Below are 22,286 nucleotides of genomic sequence, written 5' to 3'. Positions count from 1 at the left end.
CCACCAGATCGAATAGTTAGGTCCTTAGAAGTCAACGCCAGAAGCATAAAATACGATATAAATACAACAGCTGTTCCACCGTATAAAAGGAATAATTGCAAACAGTGTGAAAGTAATGGTCATTTCTACGTGCCTGGCAACCTACTCGTCACTCTAGGGCGTTGCTGCTCCACATCTGATAGCTACGGCCTTAGAAGCTAACGCCGGAAGCATAAAATACAATATAAATACAACAGCTTTGCCATCGTATAAAATGAATAATTGCAAACAGTGTGAAGGTAATGGTCATTTCTACGTTCCGAGCAACCTAGGCTTCACTCTAGGGCGTTGCTCCACCAGATCGAATAGTTAGGGCCTTAGAAGTCAACGCCAGAAGCATAAAATACAATAAAGATGCAACAGTTTTTCCATCGTATAACAGGAATAATTGCAAACAGTGTGAAGGTAATGGTATGTTCTACGTTCCGGGCAAACTAGGCTTCACGCTAGGGCGTTGCTCCACCTGATCAAATAGTTAGGGCCTAAGAAGCCAACGCCAGAAGCATAAATTGCAATATAAGTACAACGGCTTTCCCATCGTATGTAATGTATATTTGCAAACAGTGTGGAACTAATGGTCATTTCTACGTTCCGGGCAACCTAGGCTTCACGCCAGGGTGTTGCTCCACCAGATGGAATAGCTAGGTCCTTAGAAGTCAACGCCAGAAGCATAAAATACGATATAAATACAACAGCTGTTCCACCGTATAAAAGGAATAATTGCAAACAGTGTGAAAGTAATGGTCATTTCTACGTGCCTGGCAACCTACTCGTCACTCTAGGGCGTTGCTGCTCCACATCTGATAGCTACGGCCTTAGAAGCTAACGCCGGAAGCATAAAATACAATATAAATACAACAGCTTTGCCATCGTATAAAATGAATAATTGCAAACAGTGTGAAGGTAATGGTCATTTCTACGTTCCGAGCAACCTAGGCTTCACTCTAGGGCGTTGCTCCACCAGATCGAATAGTTAGGGCCTTAGAAGTCAACGCCAGAAGCATAAAATACAATAAAGATGCAACAGTTTTTCCATCGTATAACAGGAATAATTGCAAACAGTGTGAAGGTAATGGTATGTTCTACGTTCCGGGCAAACTAGGCTTCACGCTAGGGCGTTGCTCCACCTGATCAAATAGTTAGGGCCTAAGAAGCCAACGCCAGAAGCATAAATTGCAATATAAGTACAACGGCTTTCCCATCGTATGTAATGTATATTTGCAAACAGTGTGGAACTAATGGTCATTTCTACGTTCCGGGCAACCTAGGCTTCACGCCAGGGTGTTGCTCCACCAGATGGAATAGCTAGGGACTTAGAATTCAATGCCAGAAGCATAAAATGAAATATAAATATAACAGCTTTTCCATCGTATAAAACGAATAATAGCAACCAGTGTGAAAGTTATGGTCATTTCTACTTCCCGGGCAACCTAGGCTTCACTCTAGGGCGTTGCTCCACCAGGTCAAATAGTTAGGGCCTTAGAAGTCAACGCCCGAAGCATAAAATGCAAAATAAATAGAACAGTTTTTCCATCGTATAAAACGAATAACTGCAACCAGTGTGAAAGTACTAGTCATTTCTACGTTCCGCGCAACCTAGGCTTCACCCTAGGGCGATGTTCCACCAGATGGAAAAGTTAGGGCCTAAGAAGTCAACGCTAGAAGCATAAAATACGATATAAATTCAACAGCTTTTCCATCGTATAAAACGAATAATTGCAACCTGTCTGATGGTTATGGACATATCTACGTTCCGGGCAATCTAGGCTTCACTCTAGGGCGTTGCTCCACCAGATCGAATAGTTAGGTCCTTAGAAGTCAACGCCAGAAGCATAAAATACGATATAAATACAACAGCTGTTCCACCGTATAAAAGGAATAATTGCAAACAGTGTGAAAGTAATGGTCATTTCTACGTGCCTGGCAACCTACGCGTCACTCTAGGGCGTTGCTGCTCCACATCTGATAGCTACGGCCTTAGAAGCTAACGCCGGAAGCATAAAATACAATATAAATACAACAGCTTTGCCATCGTATAAAATGAATAATTGCAAACAGTGTGAAGGTAATGGTCATTTCTACGTTCCGAGCAACCTAGGCTTCACTCTAGGGCGTTGCTCCACAAGATCGAATAGTTAGGGCCTTAGAAGTCAACGCCAGAAGCATAAAATACAATAAAGATGCAACAGTTTTTCCATCGTATAACAGGAATAATTGCAAACAGTGTGAAGGTAATGGTATGTTCTACGTTCCGGGCAAACTAGGCTTCACGCTAGGGCGTTGCTCCACCTGATCAAATAGTTAGGGCCTAAGAAGCCAACGCCGGAAGCATAAATTGCAATATAAGTACAAAGGCTTTCCCATCGTATGTAATGTATATTTGCAAACAGTGTGGAACTAATGGTCATTTCTACGTTCCGGGCAACCTAGGCTTCACGCCAGGGTGTTGCTCCACCAGATGGAATAGCTAGGGACTTAGAATTCAATGCCAGAAGCATAAAATGAAATATAAATATAACAGCTTTTCCATCGTATAAAACGAATAATAGCAACCAGTGTGAAAGTTATGGTCATTTCTACTTCCCGGGCAACCTAGGCTTCACTCTAGGGCGTTGCTCCACCAGGTCAAATAGTTAGGGCCTTAGAAGTCAACGCCCGAAGCATAAAATGCAAAATAAATAGAACAGTTTTTCCATCGTATAAAACGAATAACTGCAACCAGTGTGAAAGTACTAGTCATTTCTACGTTCCGCGCAACCTAGGCTTCACCCTAGGGCGATGTTCCACCAGATGGAAAAGTTAGGGCCTAAGAAGTCAACGCTAGAAGCATAAAATACGATATAAATTCAACAGCTTTTCCATCGTATAAAACGAATAATTGCAACCTGTGTGATGGTTATGGACATATCTACGTTCGGGCTACCTAGGCTTCACTCTATGGCGTTCTTCCACCACATCGAATAGCAACGGCCTCAGAAGTCAACGCCAGAAGCATAAAATACAATATAAATATAACAGTTTTTCCATCATATAAAACGAATAATAGCAACCAGTGTTAAAGTTATGGTCATTTCTAAGTTCCGGGCAACCTAGGTTTCACTCTAGGGCGTTGCTCCTCCAGATCGTATAGTTACGGCCTAAGAAGTCAACGCCAGAAGCATAAAATACGATAAAGATGCAACAGTTTTTCCATCGTATAAAACGAATAATTGCAACCAGTGTGAAAGTAATGGTCATTTCTACATTCCGAGCAACCTAGGCTTCACTCTAGGGCGTTGCTCCGCCAGATCGAATAGTTAGGTCCTTAGAAGTCAACGCCAGAAGCATAAAATACGACATAAATACAACAGTTTTCCATCGTATAAAAGGAATAATTGCAAACAGTGTGCAAGTAATGGTCATTTCTACGTTCCGGGCAACCTAGGCTTCACCCTAGTCCGTTGTCCCACCAGATCGAATAGTTAGGCCCTAAGAAGTGAACGCCAGAACCATAAAATGCAATAAAAATACAACAGTTTTTCCATCGTATAAAACGAATAATTGCAACCAGTATGAAACTTATGGTCATTTCTACTTTCCGAGCAACCTAGGCTTCACCCTAGGGCGTTGCTCCAACAGATTGAATAGTTAGGGCCTTAGAAGTCAACGCCCGAAGCATAAAATGCAATAAAAATACAACAGTCTTTCCATCCTATAACAGGAATAATTGCAACCAGTGTGAAAGTAATGGTCATTTCTACGTTCCGAGCACCCTAGGCACCACTCTAGGGCGTTGCTCCACCACATCTAATAGCTACGGCCTTAGAAGTCATCGACAAAGGCATAAAATACAATATAAATACAACAGTGTTTCCATCATATAACAGGAATAATTGCAACCAGTTTGATAGTGATGGCCAATTCCACGTTCCGGGCAAGCGAGGCTTCACTCTAGGGCGTTGCTCCACCAGATCGAATAGTTAGTGCCTTAGAAGTCAACGCCAGAAGCATAAAATACAATATAAATACAACAGTTTTTCCATCGTATAAAACGAATAATTGCAACCAGTATGAAACCTATGGTCATTTCTACTTTCCTAGCAAGCAAGGCTTCACCCAAGGGCGTTGCTCCAACAGATTGAATAGTTAGGGCCTTAGAAGTCAACGCCCGAACCATAAAATGCAAAAAAAATACAACAGTGTTTCCATCATATAACAGGAATAATTGCAAACAGTTTGAAAGTGATGGCCAATTCTACGTTCCGGGTAACCTAGGTTTCACTCCAGGGCGTTGCTCCACCAGACCGAATAGTTACGGCCTAAGAAGTCAACGCCAGAAGCATAAAATACGATATAAATACAACTGCTTCTCCACCGTATAAAACGAATAATTGCAACCAGTGTGAAAGTAATGGTCATTTCTACGTTCCGAGCACCGTAGGCGTCACTCTCGGGCGTTGCTCCACCACATCTAATAGCTACGGCCTTAGAAGTCAACGCCAGAGACATAAAATACAATATAAATACAACAGCGTTCCCATCGTATAAAACGAATAATTGCAACCAGTGTGAAAGTTATGGTCATTTCTACATTCCGAGCAACCTAGGCTTCACTCTAGGGCGTTGCTCCACCAGATCGAATAGTTAGTGCCTTGGAAGTCAACGCCAGAAGCATAAAATACAATATAAATACAACAGATTTTCCATCGTATGAAACGAATAATTGCAACCAGTATGAAACTTATGGTCATTTCTACTTTCCGAGCAACCTATGCTTCACCATAGGGCGTTGCTCCAACAGGTTGAATAGTGAGGGCCTTAGAAGTCAACGCCCGAACCATCAAATGCAAAAAAAATACAACAGTGTTTCCATCATATAACAGGGATAATTGCAACCAGTTTGAAAGTGATGGCCAATTCTACGTTCCGGGCAACCTAGGTTTCAGTCCAGGGCGTTGCTCCACCAGACCGAATAGTTACGGCCTAAGAAGTCAAGGCCCGGATCATAAAATACGATATAAATACAACAGTTTTCCATCGTATAAAAGGAATAATTGCAAACAGTGTGCAAGTAATGGTCATTTCTACGTTCCGGGCAACCTAGGCTTCACCCTAGTCCGTTGTTCCACCAGATCGAATAGTTAGGCCCTAAGAAGTGAACGCCAGAACCATAAAATGCAATAAAAATACAACAGTTTTTCCATCGTATAAAACGAATAATTGCAACCAGTATGAAACTTATGGACATTTCTACTTTCCGAGCAACCTAGGCTTCACCCTAGGGTGTTGCTCCAACAGATTGAATAGTTAGGGCCTTAGAAGTCAACGCCCGAACCATAACAAGCAAAAAAAATACAACAGTGTTTGCATCATATAACAGGAATAATTGCAACCAGTTTGAAAGTGATGGCCAATTCTAAGTTCCGGGCAACCTAGGCTTCACTCTAGGGCGTTGCTCCACCAGATCGATCAGTTAGTGCCTTAGAAGTCAACGCCAGAAGCATAAAATACAGTATAAATACAACAGCTTTTCCATCGTATAAAACGAATAATTGCAACCAGTATGTAACTTATGGTCATTTCTACTTTCCGAGCAACCTAGGCTTCACCCTAGGGCGTTGCTCCAACAGATTGATTAGTTAGGGCCTTAGAAGTCAACGCCCGAAGCATAAAATGCAATAAAAATACAACAGTGTTTCCATCATATAACAGGAATAATTGCAACCAGTTTGAAAGTGATGGCCAATTCTACGTTCCGGGCAACCTAGGCTTCACTCTATTGCGTTGCTCCACCAGTTCGAATAGTTAGTGCCTTAGAAGTCAACGCCAGAAGCATCAAATACAATATAAATACAACAGTTTTTAAATCGTATAACACGAATAATTGCAACCAGTATGAAACTTATGGACATTTCTACTTTCCGAGCAACCTAGGCTTCACCCTAGGGCGTTGCTCCAACAGATTGAATAGTTTGGGCCTTAGAAGTCAACGCCCGAAGCATTAAATACAAAATAAATAGAACAGTTTTTCCATAGTATAAAACGAATAATTGCTACCAGTGTAAAAGTTATGGTTATTTCTACGTTCCGGGAAACCTAGGCTTCACCCTAGTCCGTTGTTCCACCAGATCGGATAGTTAGGGCCTAAGAAGGGAACGCCAGAAGCATAAAATACAATATAAATACAACAGTTTTTCCATCATATAAAACGGATAATTGCATCAAGTATGTAAGCTATGGTCATTTCTACTTGCCGGGCAACCTAGGCTTCACCCTAGGGCGGTGCTCCAACAGATTGAATAGTTAGGGCCTTAGAAGTCAATGCCCGAAGCATAAAATGCAATAAAAATACAACAGATTTTCCATCATATAACAGGAATAATTGCAAGCAGTTTGAAAGTGATGGTCATTTCTACGTTCCGGGCAACATAGGTTTCACTGCAGGGCGTTGCTCCACCATACCGAATAGTTACGGCTTAAGAAGTCAACGCCAGAAGCATAAAATACGATATAAATGCAACAGCTTTTCCATCGTATAAAACGAATAATTGCAACCAGTGTGAAAGTTATGGTCATTTCTACGTTCGGGCTACCTAGGCTTCACTCTATGGCGTTCTTCCACCACATCGAATAGCAACGGCCTCAGAAGTCAACGCCAGAAGCATAAAATACAATAAAAATACAACAGTCTTTCCATCATATAAAACGAATAATAGCAACCAGTGTTGAAGTTATGGTCATTTCTAAGTTCCGGGCAACCTAGGTTTCACTCTAGGGCGTTGCTCCTCCAGATCGTATAGTTACGGCCTAAGAAGTCAACGCCAGAAGCATAAAATACGATAAAGATGCAACAGTTTTTCCATCGTATAAAACGAATAATTGCAACCAGTGTGAAAGTTATGGTCATTTCTACATTCCGAGCAACCTAGGCTTCACTCTAGGGCGTTGCTCCGCCAGATCGAATAGTTAGGTCCTTAGAAGTCTACGCCAGAAGCATAAAATACGACATAAATACAACAGTTTTCCATCGTATAAAAGGAATAATTGCAAACAGTGTGCAAGTAATGGTCATTTCTACGTTCCGGGCAACCTAGGCTTCACCCTAGTCCGTTGTTCCACCAGATCGAATAGTTAGGCCCTAAGAAGTGAACGCCAGAACCATAAAATGCAATAAAAATACAACAGTTTTTCCATCGTATAAAACGAATAATTGCAACCAGTATGAAACTTATGGTCATTTCTACTTTCCGAGCAACCTAGGCTCCACCCTAGGGCGTTGCTCCAACAGATTGAATTGTTAGGGCCTTAGAAGTCAACGCCCGAAGCATAAAATGCAATAAAAATACAACAGTCTTTCCATCCTATAACAGGAATAATTGCAACCCGTGTGAAAGTGATGGTCAGTTCAACGTTCCAGGCAACCTAGGCTTCACTCTAGGGCGTTGTTCCACCAGATCGAATAGTTAGGGCCTTAGAAGTCAACGCCAGAAGCAAAAAAAAAGATATAAATACAACAGCTTTTATATCGTATAAAACGAATAATTGCAACCAGTGTGAAAGGAATGGTCATTTCTACGTTCCGAGCACCCTAGGCACCACTCTAGGGCGTTGCTCCACCACATCTAATAGCTACGGCCTTAGAAGTCATCGACAAAGGCATAAAATACAATATAAATACAACAGTGTTTCCATCATATAACAGGAACAATTGCAACCAGTTTGAAAGTGATGGCCAATTCCACGTTCCGGGCAACCGAGGCTTCACTTTAGGGCGTTGCTCCACCAGATGAAACAGTTAGGGCCTTAGAAGTCAACGCCCGAAGCATAAAATACAAAATAAATACAACAGCTTTTCCATCGTATAAAAGCAATAATTGAAAACAGTGTGAAAGTAATGGTCATTTCTACGTTCCGAGCAATCTAGGCTTCACTCTAGGGCGGTTCTCCACCAGATTAAATAGTTAGGTCGTAAGAAGTGAACGCCAGAAGCATAAAATACAATATAAATACAACAGCTTTTCCATCGTATATAATGTATATTTGCAAACAGTGTGAAAGTGATGGTCATTTCTACGTTCCGGGCAACATAGGCTTCACTCTAGGGCGTTGCTCCACTAGATCGAATAGTTAGTACCTTAGAAGTCAACGCCAGATGTATAAAATACAATATAAATACAACAGTTTTTCCATCGTATAAAACGAATAATTGCAACCAGTATGAAAGTTAACGTCATTTCTACTTTCAGGGCAACCTAGGCTTCACCCTGGGGCGTTGCTCCAACAGATTGAGTTGTTAGGGCCTTAGAAGTCAACGCCCGAAGCATAAAATGCAATAAAAATGCAACAGTTTTTCCATCGTATAAAAGGATTAATTGCAACCAGTTAGAAAGTGATGGTCATTTCTCCTTTCCGGGCAACGTCGGCTTCACTCTAGGGCGTTGCTCCACTAGATCGAACAGCTAGGGCCATAGAAGTCAACGCCAGAAGCATAAATTGCAATATAAATACAACAGTTTTTCCATCCTATAAAACGAATAATTGCAACCAGTATGAAACTTATGGTCATTTCTACTTTCCGAGCAACCTAGGCTTCACCCTAGGGCGTTGCTGCATCAGATTGAATAGTTAGGGCCTTAGAAGTCAACGCCCGAAGCATAAAATGCAATAAAGATACAACAGTGTTTCCATCATATAACAGGAATAATTGCAACCAGTTTGAAAGTGATGGCCAATTCTACATTCAGGGCAACCTAGGCTTCACTCTAGGGCGCTGCTCCACCAGATCGAATAGTTAGAGCCTTAGAAGTCAACGCCAGAAGCATAAAATACAGTATAAATACAACAGCTTTTCCATCGTATAAAACGAATAATTGCAACCAGTATGTAACTTATGGTCATTTCTACTTTCCGAGCAACCTAGGCTTCACCCTAGGGCGTTGCTCCAACAGATTGAATAGTTAGGGCCTTAGAAGTCAACGCCCGAAGCATAAAATGCAATAAAAATACAACAGTGTTTCCATCATATAACATGAATAATTGCAACCAGTTTGAAAGTGATGGCCAATTCTACGTTCCGGGCAACCTAGGCTTCACTCTATTGCGTTGCTCCACCAGATCGAATAGTTAGTGCCTTAGAAGTCAACGCCAGAAGCATCAAATACAATATAAATACAACAGCTTTTATATCGTATAAAACGAATAATTGCAACCAGTGTGAAAGTAATGGTCATTTCTACGTTCCGAGCACCCTAGGCACCACTCTAGGGCGTTGCTCCACCACATCTAATAGCTACGGCCTTAGAAGTCATCGACAAAGGCATAAAATACAATATAAATACAACAGTGTTTCCATCATATAACAGGAATAATTGCAACCAGTTTGAAAGTGATGGCCAATTCCACGTTCCGGGCAACCGAGGCTTCACTTTAGGGCGTTGCTCCACCAGATGAAACAGTTAGGGCCTTAGAAGTCAACGCCCGAAGCATAAAATACAAAATAAATACAACAGCTTTTCCATCGTATAAAAGCAATAATTGAAAACAGTGTGAAAGTAATGGTCATTTCTACGTTCCGAGCAATCTAGGCTTCACTCTAGGGCGGTGCTCCACCAGATTAAATAGTTAGGTCGTAAGAAGTCAACGCCAGAAGCATAAAATACAATATAAATACAACAGCTTTTCCATCGTATATATTGTATATTTGCAAACAGTGTGAAAGTGATGGTCATTTCTACGTTCCGGGCAACATAGGCTTCACTCTAGGGCGTTGCTCCACTAGATCGAATAGTTAGTACCTTAGAAGTCAACGCCAGATGTATAAAATACAATATAAATACAACAGTTTTTCCATCGTATAAAACGAATAATTGCAACCAGTATGAAAGTTAACGTCATTTCTACTTTCAGGGCAACCTAGGCTTCACCCTGGGGCGTTGCTCCAACAGATTGAGTTGTTAGGGCCTTAGAAGTCAACGCCCGAAGCATAAAATGCAATAAAAATGCAACAGTTTTTCCATCGTATAAAAGGATTAATTGCTACCAGTTAGAAAGTGATGGTCATTTCTCCTTTCCGGGCAACGTCGGCTTCACTCTAGGGCGTTGCTCCACTAGATCGAACAGCTAGGGCCATAGAAGTCAACGCCAGAAGCATAAATTACAATATAAATACAACAGTTTTTCCATCCTATAAAACGAATAATTGCAACTAGTATGAAACTTATGGTCATTTCTACTTTCCGAGCAACCTAGGCTTCACCCTAGGGCGTTGCTGCAACAGATTGAATAGTTAGGGCCTTAGAAGTCAACGCCCGAAGCATAAAATGCAATAAAGATACAACAGTGATTCCATCATATAACAGGAATAATTGCAACCAGTTTGAAAGTGATGGCCAATTCTACATTCAGGGCAACCTAGGCTTCACTCTAGGGCGTTGCTCCACCAGATCGAATAGTTAGTGCCTTAGAAGTCAACGCCAGAAGCATAAAATACAGTATAAATACAACAGATTTTCCATCGTATAAAACGAATAATTGCAACCAGTATGTAACTTATGGTCATTTCTACTTTCCCAGCAACCTAGGCTTCACCCTAGGGCGTTGCTCCAACAGATTGAATAGTTAGGGCCTTAGAAGTCAACGCCCGAAGCATAAAATGCAATAAAAATACAACAGTGTTGCCATCATATAACATGAATAATTGCAACCAGTTTGAAAGTGATGGCCAATTCTACGTTCCGGGCAACCTAGGCTTCACTCTATTGCGTTGCTCCACCAGATCGAATAGTTAGTGCCTTAGAAGTCAACGCCAGAAGCATCAAATACAATATAAATAAAACAGTTTTTAAATCGTATAACACGAATAATTGCAACCAGTATGAAACTTATGGACATTTCTACTTTCCGAGCAACCTAGGCTTCACCCTAGGGCGTTGCTCCAACAGATTGAATAGTTAGGGCCTTAGAAGTCAACGCCCGAACCATAACATGCAAAAAAAATACAACAGTGTTTGCATCATATACCAGGAATAATTGCAACCAGTTTGAAAGTGATGGCCAATTCTACGTTCCGGGCAACCTAGGCTTCAGCCTAGGGCGTTGCTCCACCAGATCGAATAGTCAGTGCCTTAGAAATCAACGCCAGAAACATAAAATACGATTTAAATACAACAGCTTTTCCATCGTATAAAACGAATAATTGCAACCAGTATGAAACTTATGGACATTTCTACTTTCCGAGCAACCTAGGCTTCACCCTCGGGCGTTGCTCCAACAGATTGAATAGTTAGGGCCTTAGAAGTCAACCCCAGAACCATAAAATGCAAAAAAAATACAACAGGGTTTCCATCATGTATCAGGAATAATTGCAAGCAGTTTGAAAGTGATGGTCATTTCAACGTTCCGGGCAACATAGGTTTCACTACAGGGCGTTGCTCCACCAGACCGAATAGTTACGGCCTAAAAAGTCAACGCCAGAAGCATAAAATACGATATAAATGCAAGAGCTTTTCCATCGTATAAAACGAATAATTGCAACCAGTATGAAACTTATGGTCGTTTCTACTTTCCGAGCAAGTTGGGCTTCACCCTAGGGCATTGCTCCAACAGATTGAATAGTTAGGGCCTTAGAAGTCAACGCCCGAAGCATAAAATGCAAAAAAAATGCAGCAGTGTTTCCATCATATAACAGGTATAATTGCAACCAGTTTGAAATTGATGGCCAATTCTACGTTCCGGGCAACCTAGGTATCACTCTATTGCGTTGCTCCACCAGATTGAATAGTTAGTGCCTTAGAAATCAACGCCAGAAGCATAAAATACAATATAAATACAACAGTTTTTCCATCGTATAAAACGAATAACTGCAACCAGTATGAAACTTATGGACATTTCTACTTTCCGAGCAACCTAGGCTTCACCCTTTGGCGTTGCACCAACAGATTGAACAGTTAGGGCCTTAGAAGTCAGCGCCCGAACCATAAAATGCAAAAAAAAATACAACAGTGATTCCATCATATATCAGGAATAATTGCAACCAGTTTGAAGGTGATGGCCAATTCTACGTTCCGGGAAACCTAGGCTTCACTCTAGGGCGTTGCTCCACCAGATCGAATACTTAGTGCCTTAGAAGTCATGGACAGAAGCATAAAATACAATATAAATACAACAGTTTTTCCATCGTATAAAACGAATAAATGCAACCAGTATGAAACTTATGGTCATATCTACTTTCCGAGCAAGCTAGGCTTCACCCCAGGGCGTTGCTCCACCAGATCGAATAGATAGTGCCTTAGAAGTCAACGCCAGAAGCATAAAATACAATATAAATACAACAGTGTATCCATCATATAACAGGAATAATTGCAACCAGTTTGAAAGTGATGGACAATTCTACGTTCCGGGCAACCTAGGCTTCACTCTATTGCGTTGCTCCACCAGATCGAATAGTTAGTGCCTTAGAAGTCAACGCCAGAAGCATAAAATACAATATAAATACAACAGTTTTTCCATCGTATAAAACGAATAATTGCAACCAGTATGAAACTTATGGACATTTCTACTTTCCGAGCAACCTAGGCTTCACCCTAGGGCGTTGCTCCAACAGATTGAATAGTTAGGGCCTTAGAAGTCAACGCCCGAACCATAAAATGCAAAAAAAATACAACAGTGTTTTCATCATATATCAGGAATAATTGCAACCAGTTTGAAAGTGATGGCCAATTCTACGTTCCGGGCAACCTAGGTTTCACTCCAGGGCGTGGCTCCACCAGACCGAATAGTTACGGCCTTAGAAGTCAACGCCCGAAGCATAAAATGCAATAAAAATACAACAGTGTATCCATCATATAACAGGAATAATTGCAACCAGTTTGAAAGTGATGGACAATTCTACGTTCCGGGCAACCTAGGCTTCACTCTAGGGCGTTGCTCCACCAGATCAAATAGTTAGTGCCTTAGAAGTCAACGCCAGAAGCATAAAATACAATACAAATACAACAGTTTTTCCATCGTATAAAACGAATATTTGCAGCCAGTAAGAAACTTATGGTCATTTCTACTTTCCGAGCAATCTAGGCTTCACCCTAGGGCGTTGCTCCAACAGATTGAATAGTTAGAGCCTTAGAAGTCAACGCCCGATCCATAAAATGCAAAAAAAATACAACAGTGTTTCCATCATATAACAGGAATAATTGCAACCAGTCTGAAATTGATGGCCAATTCTCCGTTCCGGCAACCTAGGCATCACACTATTGCGTTGCTCCACCAGATCGAATAGATAGTGCCTTAGAAGTCAACGCCAGAAGCATAAAATACAATATAAATACAACTGTTTTTCCATCGTATAAAACGAATAATTGCAACCAGTATGAAACTTATGGTCATATCTACTTTCCGAGCTACCTAGGCCTCACCCTAGGGTGTTGCTCCAACAGATTGAATAGTCAGGGCCTTAGAAGTCAACGCCCGAACCATAAAATGCAAAAAAAATACAACAGTGTTTCCATCATATGTCAGGAATAATTGCAACCAGTTTGAAAGTGATGGCCAATTCTACGTTCCCGGCAACCTAGGTTTCACTACAGGGCGTCGTTCCACCAGACCGAATAGTTACGGCCTAAGAAGTCAACGCCAGAAGCATAAAATACGATATAAATGCAACAGCTTTTCCATCGTATAAAACGAATAATTGCAACCAGTATGAAACTAATGGTCATTTCTACTTTCCGAGCAACCTAGGCTTCACTCTAGGGCGTTGCTCCAACAGATTGAATAGTTAGGGCCTTAGAAGTCAACGCCCGAACCATAAAATGCAAAAAAAATACAGCAGTGTTTCCATCATATAACAGGTATAATTGCAACCAGTTTGAAATTGATGGCCAATTCTACGTTCCGGGCAACCTAGGCATCACTCTATTGCGTTGCTCCACCAGATCGAATAGTTAGTGCCTTAGAAGTCAACGCCAGAAGCATAAAATACAATATAAATACAACAGTTTTTCCATCGTATAAAACGAATAACTGCAACCAGTATGAAACTTATGGACATTTCTACTTTCCGAGCAACCTAGGCTTCACCCTTTGGCGTTGCACCAACAGATTGAACAGTTAGGGCCTTAGAAGTCAGCGCCCGAACCATAAAATGCAAAAAAAAATACAACAGTGATTCCATCATATATCATGAATAATTGCAACCAGTTTGAAGGTGATGGCCAATTCTACGTTCCGGGAAACCTAGGCTTCACTCTAGGGCGTTGCTCCACCAGATCGAATAGTTAGTGCCTTAGAAGTCAACGACAGAAGCATAAAATACAATATAAATACAACAGTTTTTCCATCGTATAAAACGAATAAATGCAACCAGTATGAAACTTATGGTCATATCTACTTTCCGAGCAACCTAGCCTTCACCCCAGGGCGTTGCTCCACCAGATCGAATAGATAGTGCCTTAGAAGTCAACGCCAGAAGCATAAAATACAATATAAATACAACTGTTTTTCCATCGTATAAAACGAATAATTGCAACCAGTATGAAACTTATGGTCATTTCTACTTTCCGAGCAACCTAGGCTTCACCCTAGGGCGTTGCTGCAACAGATTGAATAGTTAGGGCCTTAGAAGTCAACGCCCGAAGCATAAAATGCAATAAAGATACAACAGTGTTTCCATCATATAACAGGAATAATTGCAACGAGTTTGAAAGTGATGGCCAATTCTACATTCAGGGCAACCTAGGCTTCACTCTAGGGCGTTGCTCCACCAGATCGAATAGTTAGTGCCTTAGAAGTCAACGCCAGAAGCATAAAATACAGTATAAATACAACAGCTTTTCCATCGTATAAAACGAATAATTGCAACCAGTATGTAACTTATGGTCTATTCTACTTTCCGAGCAACCTAGGCTTCACCCTAGGGCGTTGCTCCAACAGATTGAAAAGTTAGGGCCTTAGAAGTCAACGCCCGAAGCATAAAATGCAATAAAAATACAACAGTGTTTCCATCATATAACATGAATAATTGCAACCAGTTTGAAAGTGATGGCCAATTCTACGTTCCGGGCAACCTAGGCTTCACTCTATTGCGTTGCTCCACCAGATCGAATAGTTAGTGTCTTAGAAGTCAACGCCAGAAGCATCAAATACAATATAAATACAACAGTTTTTAAATCGTATAAAACGAATAATTGCAACCAGTATGAAACTTATGGTCATTTCTACTTTCCGAGCAACCTAGGCTACACCCTAGGGCGTTGCTCCAACAGATTGAATAGTTAGGGCCTTAGAAGTCAACGCCCGAAGCATAAAATGCAATAAAAATACAACAGTCTTTCCATCCTATAACAGGAATAATTGCAACCCGTGTGAAAGTGATGGTCAGTTCAACGTTCCAGGCAACCTAGGCTTCACTCTAGGGCGTTGTTCCACCAGATCGAATAGTTAGGGCCTTAGAAGTCAACGCCAGAAGCAAAAAAAAAAGATATAAATACAACAGCTTTTATATCGTATGAAACGAATAATTGCAACCAGTGTGAAACTAATGGTCATTTCTACGTTCCGAGCAACCTAGCCTTCACCCCAGGGCGTTGCTCCACCAGATCGAATAGATAGTGCCTTAGAAGTCAACGCCAGAAGCATAAAATACAATATAAATACAACTGTTTTTCCATCGTATAAAACGAATAATTGCAACCAGTATGAAACTTATGGTCATTTCTACTTTCCGAGCAACCTAGGCTTCACCCTAGGGCGTTGCTGCAACAGATTGAATAGTTAGGGCCTTAGAAGTCAACGCCCGAAGCATAAAATGCAATAAAGATACAACAGTGTTTCCATCATATAACAGGAATAATTGCAACGAGTTTGAAAGTGATGGCCAATTCTACATTCAGGGCAACCTAGGCTTCACTCTAGGGCGTTGCTCCACCAGATCGAATAGTTAGTGCCTTAGAAGTCAACGCCAGAAGCATAAAATACAGTATAAATACAACAGCTTTTCCATCGTATAAAACGAATAATTGCAACCAGTATGTAACTTATGGTCTATTCTACTTTCCGAGCAACCTAGGCTTCACCCTAGGGCGTTGCTCCAACAGATTGAATAGTTAGGGCCTTAGAAGTCAACGCCCGAAGCATAAAATGCAATAAAAATACAACAGTGTTTCCATCATATAACATGAATAATTGCAACCAGTTTGAAAGTGATGGCCAATTCTACGTTCCGGGCAACCTAGGCTTCACTCTATTGCGTTGCTCCACCAGATCGAATAGTTAGTGCCTTAGAAGTCAACGCCAGAAGCATCAAATACAATATAAATACAACAGTTTTTAAATCGTATAAAACGAATAATTGCAACCAGTATGAAACTTATGGTCATTTCTACTTTCCGAGCAACCTAGGCTACACCCTAGGGCGTTGCTCCAACAGATTGAATAGTTAGGGCCTTAGAAGTCAACGCCCGAAGCATAAAATGCAATAAAAATACAACAGTCTTTCCATCCTATAACAGGAATAATTGCAACCCGTGTGAAAGTGATGGTCAGTTCAACGTTCCAGGCAACCTAGGCTTCACTCTAGGGCGTTGTTCCACCAGATCGAATAGTTAGGGCCTTAGAAGTCAACGCCAGAAGCAAAAAAAAAGATATAAATACAACAGCTTTTATATCGTATGAAACGAATAATTGCAACCAGTGTGAAACTAATGGTCATTTCTACGTTCCGAGCACCCTAGGCACCACTCTAGGGCGTTGCTCCACCACGTCTAATAGCTACGGCCTTAGAAGTCATCGACAAAGGCATAAAATACAATATAAATACAACAGTGTTTCCATCATATAACAGGAATAATTGCAACCAGTTTGAAAGTGATGGCCAATTCCACGTTCCGGGCAACCGAGGCTTCACTTTAGGGCGTTGCTCCACCAGATGAAACAGTTAGGGCCTTAGAAGTCAACGCCCGAAGCATAAAATACAAAATAAATACAACAGCTTTTCCATCGTATAATAGCAATAATTGAAAACAGTGTGAAAGTAATGGTCATTTCTACGTTCCGAGCAATCTAGGCTTCACTCTAGGGCGGTGCTCCACCAGAATAAATAGTTAGGTCGTAAGAAGTCAACGCCAGAAGCATAAAATACAATATAAATACAACAGCTTTTCCATCGTATATAATGTATATTTGCAAACAGTGTGAAAGTGATGGTCATTTCTACGTTCCGGGCAACATAGGCTTCACTCTAGGGCGTTGCTCCACTAGATCGAATAGTTAGTACCTTAGAAGTCAACGCCAGATGTATAAAATACAATATAAATACAACAGTTTTTCCATCGTATAAAACGAATAATTGCAACCAGTATGAAAGTTAACGTCATTTCTACTTTCAGGGCAACCTAGGCTTCACCCTGGGGCGTTGCTCCAACAGATTGAGTTGTTAGGGCCTTAGAAGTCAACGCCCGAAGCATAAAATGCAATAAAAATGCAACAGTTTTTCCATCGTATAAAAGGATTAATTGCAACCAGTTAGAAAGTGATGGTCATTTCTCCTTTCCGGGCAACGTCGGCTTCACTCTAGGGCGTTGCTCCACTAGATCGAACGGCTAGGGCCATAGAAGTCAACGCCAGAAGCATAAATTACAATATAAATACAACAGTTTTTCCATCCTATAAAACGAATAATTGCAACCAGTATGAAACTTATGGTCATTTCTACTTTCCGAGCAACCTAGGCTTCACCCTAGGGCGTTGCTGCAACAGATTGAATAGTTAGGGCCTTAGAAGTCAACGCCCGAAGCATAAAATGCAATAAAGATACAACAGTGTTTCCATCATATAACAGGAATAATTGCAACCAGTTTGAAAGTGATGGCCAATTCTACATTCAGGGCAACCTAGGCTTCACTCTAGGGCGTTGCTCCACCAGATCGAATAGTTAGTGCCTTAGAAGTCAACGCCAGAAGCATAAAATACAGTATAAATACAACAGCTTTTCCATCGTATAAAACGAATAATTGCAACCAGTATGTAACTTATGATCATTTCTACTTTCCGAGCCACCTAGGCTTCACCCTAGGGCGTTGCTCCAACAGATTGAATAGTTAGGGCCTTAGAAGTCAACGCCCGAAGCATAAAATGCAATAAAAATACAACAGTGTTTCCATCATATAACATGAATAATTGCAACCAGTTTGAAAGTGATGGCCAATTCTACGTTCCGGGCAACCTAGGCTTCACTCTATTGCGTTGCTCCACCAGATCGAATAGTTAGTGCCTTAGAAGTCAACGCCAGAAGCATCAAATACAATATAAATACAACAGTTTTTAAATCGTATAACACGAATAATTGCAACCAGTATGAAACTTATGGACATTTCTACTTTCCGAGCAACCTAGGCTTCACCCTAGGGCGTTGCTCCAACAGATTGAATAGTTAGGGCCTTAGAAGTCAACGCCCGAACCATAACATGCAAAAAAAATACAACAGTGTTTGCATCATATAACAGGAATAATTGCAACCAGTTTGAAAGTGATGGCCAATTCTAAGTTCCGGGCAACCTAGGCTTCACTCTAGGGCGTTGCTCCACCAGATCGAATAGTTAGTGCCTTAGAAGTCAACGCCAGAAGCATAAAATACAGTATAAATACAACAGCTTTTCCATCGTATAAAACGAATAATTGCAACCAGTATGTAACTTATGGTCATTTCTACTTTCCGAGCAACCTAGGCTTCACCCTAGGTCGTTGCTCCAACAGATTGATTAGTTAGGGCCTTAGAAGTCAACGCCCGAAGCATAAAATGCAATAAAAATACAACAGTGTTTCCGTCATATAACAGGAATAATTGCAACCAGTTTGAAAGTGATGGCCAATTCTACGTTCCGGGCAACCTAGGCTTCACTCTATTGCGTTGCTCCACCAGATCGAATAGTTAGTGCCTTAGAAATCAACGCCAGAAGCATAAAATACAATATAAATACAACAGTTTTTCCATCGTATAAAACGAATAAATGCAACCAGTATGAAACTTATGGACATTTCTACTTTCCGAGCAACCTAGGCTTCACCCTTTGGCGTTGCACCAACAGATTGAACAGTTGGGGCCTTAGAAGTCAGCGCCCGAACCATAAAATGCAAAAAAAAATACAACAGTGATTCCATCATATATCAGGAATAATTGCAACCAGTTTGAAGGTGATGGCCAATTCTACGTTCCGGGAAACCTAGGCTTCACTCTAGGGCGTTGCTCCACCAGATCGAATAGTTAGTGCCTTAGAAGTCATGGACAGAAGCATAAAATACAATATAAATACAACAGTTTTTCCATCGTATAAAACGAATAAATGCAACCAGTATGAAACTTATGGTCATATCTACTTTCCGAGCAACCTAGGCTTCACCCCAGGGCGTTGCTCCACCAGATCGAATAGATAGTGCCTTAGAAGTCAACGCCAGAAGCATAAAATACAATATAAATACAACAGTTTTTCCATCGTATAAAACGAATAATTGCAACCAGTATGAAACTTATGGACATTTCTACTTTCCGAGCAACCTAGGCTTCACCCTCGGGCGTTGTTCCAACAGATTGAATAGTTAGGGCCTTAGAAGTCAACGCTCGAACCATAAAATGCAAAAAAAATACAGCAGTGTTTCCATCATATAACAGGTATAATTGCAACCAGTTTGAAATTGATGGCCAATTCTACGTTCCAGGCAACCTAGGTTTCACTCCAGGGCGTTGCTCCACCAGACCGAATAGTTAGTGCCTTAGAAGTCAACGCCAGAAGCATAAAATACAATATAAATACAACAGTTTTTCCATCGTATAAAACGAATAATTGCAACCAGTATGAAACTTATGGACATTTCTACTTTCCGAGCAACCTAGGCTTCACCCTCGGGCGTTGTTCCAACAGATTGAATAGTTAGGGCCTTAGAAGTCAACGCCAGAACCATAAAATGCAAAAAAAATACAACAGTGTTTCCATCATATATCAGGAATAATTGCAAGCAGTTTGAAAGTGATGGTCATTACTACGTTCCGGGCAACATAGGTTTCACTACAGGGCGTTGCTCCACCAGATCGAATAGTTAGTGCCTTAGAAGTCAACGCCAGAAGCATAAAATACAATATAAATACAACAGTTTTTCCATCGTATAAAACGATTAATTTCAACCAGTATGAAACTTATGGTCATTTCTACTTTCCGAGCAACCTAGGCTTCACCCTGGGGCGTTGCTCCAACGGATTGAATAGTTAGGGCCTTAGAAGTCAACGCCCGAACCATAAAATGCAAAAAAAATACAGCAGTGTCTCCACCATATAACAGGTATAATTGCAACCAGTTTGAAATTGATGGCCAATTCTACGCTCCGGGCAACCTAGACATCACTCTATTGCGTTGCTCCACCAGATCGAATAGTTAGTGCCTTAGAAGTCAACGCCAGAAGCATAAAATACAATATAAATACAACAGTTTTTCCATCGTATAAAACGAATAATTGCAACCAGTATGAAACTTATGGACATTTCTACTTTCCGAGCAACCTAGGCTTCACCCTAGGGCGTTGCTCCAACAGATTGAATAGTTAGGGCCTTAGAAGTCAACGCCCGAACCATAAAATGCAAAAAAAATACAGCAGTGTCTCCACCATATAACAGGTATAATTGCAACCAGTTTGAAATTGATGGCCAATTCTACGTTCCGGGCAACCTAGGCATCACACTATTGTGTTGCTCCACCAGATCGAATAGTCAGTGCCTTAGAGGTCAACGCCAGAAGCATAAAATACAATATAAATACAACAGCTCTTCCATCGTATAAAACGAATAATTGCAACCACTATGAAACTTATGGTCATTTCTACTTTCCGAGCAAGCTAGGCTTCACCCTAGGGCGTTGCTCCAACAGATTGAATAGTTAGGGCCTTAGAAGACAACGCCCGAAGCATAAAATGCAATAAAAATACAACACTGTATCCATCATATAACAGGAACAATTGCAACGAGTTTGAAACTGATGGCCAATTCTACGTTCCGGGCAACCTAGGCTTCACTCTAGGGCGTTGCTCCACCAGATCGAATAGTTAGCGCCTTAGAAGTCAACGCCAGAAGCATAAAACACAATATAAATACAACAGTTTTTCCATCGTATAAGACGAATAATTGCAACCAGTATGAAACTTATGGTCATTTCTACTTTCCGAGCAACCTAGGCTTCACCCTAGGGCGTTGCTCCAACAGATTGAATAGTTAGGGCCTTAGAAGTCAACGCCCGAACCATAAAATGCAAAAAAAATACAACAGTGTTTCCATCATATAACAGGAATAATTGCAACCAGTTTGAAAGTGACGGACAATTCTACGTTCCAGGCAACCTAGGCTTCGCTCTAGGGCGTTGCTCCACCAGATCGAATAGATAGTGCCTTAGAAGTCAACGCCAGAAGCATAAAATACAATATAAGTACAACAGTTTTTCCATCGTATAAAACGAATAATTGCAACCAGTATGAAACTTATGGTCATTTCTACTTTCCGAGCAACACAGGCTTCACCCTAGGGCGTTGCTCCAACAGATTGAATAGTTAGGGCCTTAGAAGTCAACGCCCGAACCATAAAATGCAAAAAAAATTCAGCAGTGTTTCCATCATATAACAGGTATAATTGCAACCAGTTTGAAATTGATGGCCAATTCTACGTTCCGGGCAACCTAGGCATCACTCTATTGCGTTGCTCCACCAGATCGAATAGTTGGTGCCTTAGAAGTCAACGCCAGAAGCATAAAATACAATATAAATACAACAGTTTTTCCATCGTATAAAACGTATAATTGCAACCAGTATGAAACTTATGGTCATTTCTACTTTCCGAGCAAGCTAGGCTTCACCTTAGGGCGTTGCTCCAACGGATTGAATAGTTAGGGCCATAGAAGTTAACGCCCGAACCATAAAATGCAAAAAAAAATACAGCAGTGTTTCCATCATATAACAGGTATAATTGCAACCAGTTTGAAATTGATGGCCAATTCTACGCTCCGGGCAACCTTGACATCACTCTATTGCGTTGCTCCACCAGATCGAATAGTTAGTGCCTTAGAAGTCAACGCCAGGAGCATAAAATACAATATAAATACAACAGTTTTTCCATCGTATAAAACGAATAATTGCAACCAGTATGAAACTTATGGACATTTCTACTTTCCGAGCAACCTAGGCTTCACCCTAGGGCGTTGCTCCAACAGATTGAATAGTTAAGGCCTTAGAAGTCAACGCCCGAA

Source organism: Calliopsis andreniformis, unplaced genomic scaffold (genome assembly GCF_051401765.1).
Source record: "Calliopsis andreniformis isolate RMS-2024a unplaced genomic scaffold, iyCalAndr_principal scaffold0007, whole genome shotgun sequence".
Classification (NCBI taxonomy): Eukaryota; Metazoa; Arthropoda; class Insecta; order Hymenoptera; family Andrenidae; genus Calliopsis; species Calliopsis andreniformis.
Note: the sequence above shows the minus strand (reverse complement) of the source record.